At 34.4% G+C, this 6,000-nt stretch overlaps 1 protein-coding gene across 1 annotated transcript in view; it reads right to left on the bottom strand.

The window, feature by feature from the left end:
* Positions 1-295, bottom strand: part of LOC131053808 (guanylate kinase 3, chloroplastic) — a 49,408-nt gene extending 49,113 nt beyond the window's left edge. The window contains exon 1 of the mRNA XM_057988457.2: positions 53-295. The gene's annotated coding sequence lies outside the window, so the exon portion shown is untranslated. The remainder of the gene's footprint in view (positions 1-52) is intronic.
* Positions 296-6,000: the final 5,705 nt, after the last annotated feature.

Raw genomic sequence — 6,000 nt, forward strand, 5'->3', positions numbered from 1 at the left:
TCCAATTACAAACGGAATTATAATGCATTCACTTCAAATCACTGACACTTACTCCTCAATTCGCACCTTCTTCGGGTTCCTGTGTGGTCCCAAAATTGTCTCCACGCAACCAGCATAGGGTTTACGCCCTCCAAAACTCCATGCGTCATTCTTATAACAAACCCGACCCCTTATCGGCTCACGGACTTGCAGTATCCCTTACTTGATCAAAGGAGAGGAAGCGCTCAGAATGGTAGTTGTTTTCGTTGCCCCCGACCTCCAATGAGAAGATGCGGTAAAACAATTGAAATTCATCTATCACAAAGTTCAAACATTAGCTGCCAATTCATATTTCCCTCCTTTTACTTTTTAGCTAAAGCCAAAGGGAAAAGTGACCCTTTTTAATGTATTGATTGACATAACATTAGTCACTTAATCAGCATTGAGGGGGTGAAGACGCATCCATTCCCAATGTTTTTTTAGGAGGTGTGTTAGGAGCATATACTAAGCAATCTATATATGGTGCCATGACTTCAACATGGTGGAACACTCCAATGACCAGTTGGGATAGTCATTCTTGTTTATCTTAATCAAAATTTGATGTTTGAATCAGTATTTGTAATGTTTTGGGTGTGTATGATCTATTATTTGGAAAAAAAGACTTTCACATGTCTCATTGGTTCACTTAGTCGAATTGTCGTGAAGGATTTTTTATGAAGATGAGTCATCTATATAGGTTTTGTATTTCCCCCAACTATTGTATTTTGCCTTCTTCATCTAGCCTTCTAGTCTATCTTGACCTCACAGATATCCTTTCTAACCATTTCCCATTTTCACCACTCTAACCTTTTCCACCTCCCCAACTCTTTCCAATTATCTCCCCTTCAAACTTAATGTGACTCACCTCTAGCAACAAAACTCGGAATGCGAAGCCAAAGCCCCAGCAAGACAGATGGATTAGTTGGTGGAAAAGAACTATAGCACAATGTACTTCTTTCCTTCATGATTATGGTTGTTGATGCTAAACAATGGAGACTTGAAAAATCTTTGAAAGGAAAACTTGAGCACAATCGTTATCTTCTTGTTGTCGATCCCCATGACCTTACACTTTAGCAATTCCCTGTCCATACTGAACATTTACCCAAAAAAATGGAGATTTACAAAGGTAAAGGTGCACAACTACATGCTCGTCTCCAATGGATCAAGGATGGGAATCAAAACTCCAAATTTTACTTTCATTGTTTGAAACATAAACCTAAAAAAGAACAAATTTCATTCATCAAATCTAATGATGGTACGTCTCAAACTAGCCACTCATGCATCATGCAATTTTTTTGGGGTTATTATTGTAGTCACACAAATTTGTCCAGCTTAATTAAATAAATATTTGCTATTTATTTGATTAAAAATACACTAGCCATGCATAGGCTTTCCTCTCTGTCATCCGTTTATATTAGCATAACAATATATCTGTTTATTTATATACATGCATATCCAAAATTTGTAGGTATATATATATATATATATATAAATATATTGTTATACTATTATAGACTTTCAGTTTGATTATGCTTGTTAGCCTTTAAACTTATTGTTTTATGCATATAGACAGATATGTATATAAATACAGTATCCATGCCTTTTTACTTAAATGCATATATATATATATATATATATATATATATATATATATATATATATATATATATATATATATATATATATATATATATATATAATACAACATTCATTCATCTATGGAAATATAGTCTAATCCATACACATAGATAGTATGAATGAAGAGGTTAATATATATATAGTAGAAATATAGTATATAGTATATAGATATATATTCTATATACAACTTTTAAACTGACAACAGAAGTAACAGAAAAATGAGAAAACCCTCCGCTCACTTAACACGATTATCTGTATTTATCAATTAAGGTTATGGGCAATCCGTTGAGGTTGGCATTAATTGGATCTATATTAAGTGTGCGAACTGATTTCTTTGTACTCTACCTTACAATGTAATCCTATTAACATGTATTCAGTAATTATCATCCCGCGTTGCAAAAAAAGAGATATCATGCTGAGTCGGGAACTACAGTTCTGAGCTGGCCCGTATATGATCTCGGAAAAATCTCGAGAAAAGTACATGAGAATGTGTGATAGTAATTATCTCCTTATGACAGTAATAATAAGGGGCCCTTTATATTCCGTTTCGCTCAACATTTTAAGCTGCATTGAGTGTAGAAGGAAATTCTGTTAATAATGGACACCATCATTCGGCTTAAAAGTTCAAAAAGACAGATGGCCTTTGTCGGTGAAATCTCTAAAAAACGGTTGAAGAGAAATGATACTATTCCCCCACAAAGTTGTCATATATGTTGTAGAGAAAGTGTTAGGTAGAGATTTTATCCTTAGTGAGGATAGGACAAGAGCTAATAGTGACATTGCTGCAATGTTCTTGGCAGTAGCGTTGCAGCTTGACAGAGATAAGGAGAATGTGGAGAATCTCTGCAGAAGCGTTTTCATCCCGTCCATTTTATTAGAGCTCAACAGGGTCCTGGTAAATATAGATGAAGAGTTAACCATTCCTCTTCCTAGGCATTACGATACCCTAATCATAAATTCTCGACCTGTTCCTAGATTTCCGATTCTAACCATGGGAGAAATAGGGAACTTTGATGCCCGACGTGAAGAAATCGGTAGGAGTCTGGAGTTTTTATTTTACTTGATGCAGGTTAAACCGCCGAAGAGAGATGATTGGTTCGAGAACTATCTGTCAATGGAAGAAATCACAGTGAATGCAGAACCGATCACTCTCGTGAACATGGGTTAAGGGAAGGAGATTTTGTGGCCTGTTTGTTTCATATCTCTGCTTTTGGTTTGTTTTCATGTTTTTCAACAAGACTTTGATCGTAGACTTTTAGATGAAGGAAATTTCTATAAAATATCGAAAACTTGTAAAGATAGAACACCTATATTTGTTAATATAGCTTACTAAATATGGACTTTCCTTTGATCTTTTATACACAGAAAGCTGAATATTTATTATCTGTTTATGTGGTCATAGTTATCAAATTGGGTTTATTTACTCTCACATGCCCAAATTAAGTGACTTTCTCGGCTTTTTGATAGAATGTTATTTTCCTCCTATGCTACCCTTGGTAAGAAAAGGAATTTTGGGGTCAGGCTATTTCGCCCTTAGGATAGCAGGCATATGGAAAGCAAAATATTCCTTTTTAGATGGTATTTTGAATCCCCTTGAGTCTACTGTCATATATTACATATGAGGATATAAAAATTTATATATATGAGGAAATATATATATATATAGGTATATTCTTATATACATGCAGAAAAATGCTTTATATTTGTTGAAGTCTCATAAATTATTGATAAGATATTAATCTTGTTTAATTATGTATCTCTAAAAAGAGTTGTCTTCTATGGTCAACCAGGGAGCATGAGCAATTTTGTTCATCTGGCTTGGATCCCACTCTTTAGACTGTTGTAGCCTGGGTGATCTCTTGTTTGGGAGAGGCATTTTAAAGATCCCATAACAAGAGCTTACAAGGTTGCAACAAACTAAATTAGTGGAAATGGTACTAACTTTGGAACTGCACTTCAAATGTTTTGGTTAATACTAACAGGCGTTGGTAGGTAGTTCTTCTAACCCCTTGCAGATGTAAAAGATCGAAAAATATAGAGTCATAGCATAGTCTTCACCAGGGGTTGCGGCTTAACAGCAGATAGGATCCATTTAATATGCTAAAGTTGGAATTTGTATATTTGAGATCTACAGCGAAGGGTCAGGCAAAATGATGTAATACAGTGTTACTTGAACTCATTTATCTTGTAAGGAGGAAGCTGAATGCTTGCCTCATAAGCTAAAGGCTGGATATTACTGTAACTCAGAATGTATCAGATTTTGGTTGTTGCTGGACTTAAAGTCCCGGGCAAGACCAGAGGTTTTCTTGACTCTGTTCTTTCCTACCGGTGCCCGCATTGAACGGAGTTTGTAAAATGTAAAAATTTATTTTTATTAATAAAAATTTCGGGCTCTAAATAAATAAAATCTATTTATTTAATTAAATCCCCCTATTCCTCTTTTAAATAAATTAAATTAAACATTTATTTAAATCATTATCCTCCCACCCCCCCACTTGCATTTTCCTACAAATGCAACTTGCAGACATTTATTGAAATAAATGAATTTTTATTTTAATAAAATCATATTTTCCCTCACCCACCAAATCCACTTGCAAATCTAATCCCCTTTTAGATTCTTCTAACCCCTTCCTAATTAGCCTAATCCATCCCCTAATTATTGTCACATTCCTAAGCAAAATGGAGTCACTTCTCAAAGACTTCAAAAGTCTTTGAAAAGCATTTAATGCTTTGTGTGTTCAACAATTTAACCTCCAAAGTCTTCCAAAACCACTAATGGCTCTTACATGACCATTAATGGCTCTTACATAACCATTTATGGTTATTTCAACTTGTCTCCCCAAACATTTATTGCTTTGACCATGTTTATCCCTCTTGCCTTTTTGCACAAGAGTTTATCCATTGGATAAAAGCTTTATTCTTTGAATAAAGAGTTTATTCATTCAACTAACCTTGACCTTAACTCCCAAGGTCATGTCAAGCATCTAATGCTTATTCCCTCTCCTCTCAACCTATCTCACATTGACACTTGTCATCCTGAGATTGGGTTGAAAGCCCTCACATGGATTTGAAATCATTCAATCCTAACCCTTGTTGAGATTGTTCAATCTCAACCATCCATTGCTCCATTTTTCCTATAAATAGAGTTCATTTCTTCATAATCCAGATCCTGAAAACTTGTATGCATTTAACCTATAGGTATTTTAGAGATCATTTAGCATAACAAACTAATATCTTGTTATTTTGGTTAAAATCAATCATTTTTAATAGCATCTAGTATTTTAGCTTTTCATTTTACATTTGGAGCAAAATACTCAAATCTCAATCCTCCATAAGCATCCATAGTGCAAAAAGCTACTAAGAGCTACACTATTTTGGAACTTGGAGAGGAGAGGAACAAAGGAGAAGGAGCCAAGAGCATGTTAGGAGGCATTTGGAGATGCCTCATCATATTTGCTTCTTTAGTTAAATATTATTTCATGTTCTTAGTATCTCTTTTGATATGTCTGTTTAGATTAGCTTTTGGTTAACTAACACTAACGATTTCTTGTGTCTTGTGTTGTTTGTCATTTGCTAACCTTGTCCATTTTGCAGAGCATCATTTGGTGAACCCGACGTGAATCCAAACACCCAAGAGGTCATTTATTTTTAACCAATAACATGTTTGAATGTTGAAATTGTCACACAGGTTGCGCTTTAGCGCTATTGATCACATTATAGCGCTATTGATACTTGTTGTTCTAGCGCTATTGTTCTTACAATAGTGCTATTGTATCAAGTTTAGTGCTATTAACATGGTTTGAGCGTTTTTTACCCTGTTTTGGCGCTATTGACCCCTATTTGAGCACTTTTGTCTTCTCTGTCTTTCTTTTTCTTTTAGCGCATTTGTGTTAAATAGCGCTTCTATTCAAACACAGACTAGCGCTATTGTAACAAAACATTGTAAAAAAGACCTTGTAACCGAAAAAGTGAAAAAAATTAGGCTTGTGGAAGCCCCCCTTAGATATGGATTTTACTAACCGGTTGTTGTTTGTGCAGGTTTAAAAACTCACCTTTTTAAAATCAAAAACTTTATTTTGGTGTTTTAAAACTTGAACAAACAAACTTTCCCTTACTTTCCAGTTAGGATCACTTGTTTCTTTGGTGCATTAAAACTGAACAAAACAAAATTTGTTTTCTTGCAAGTTAGGAAACACACTTTATTTGGTGCTTAAAATCAACACTTCCATTTTCTTGCATCAAACTAAAGAATTTACAATCCACACTTCAAATTTTTGGTGCACATAAAATACACAATCAACTTGTTTAAAACTTTTTGCAAAGCAATTTTTTCTTCATGCATAC

This window comes from Cryptomeria japonica, chromosome 10 (genome assembly GCF_030272615.1).
Source record: "Cryptomeria japonica chromosome 10, Sugi_1.0, whole genome shotgun sequence".
NCBI classification, from domain to species: Eukaryota; Viridiplantae; Streptophyta; class Pinopsida; order Cupressales; family Cupressaceae; genus Cryptomeria; species Cryptomeria japonica.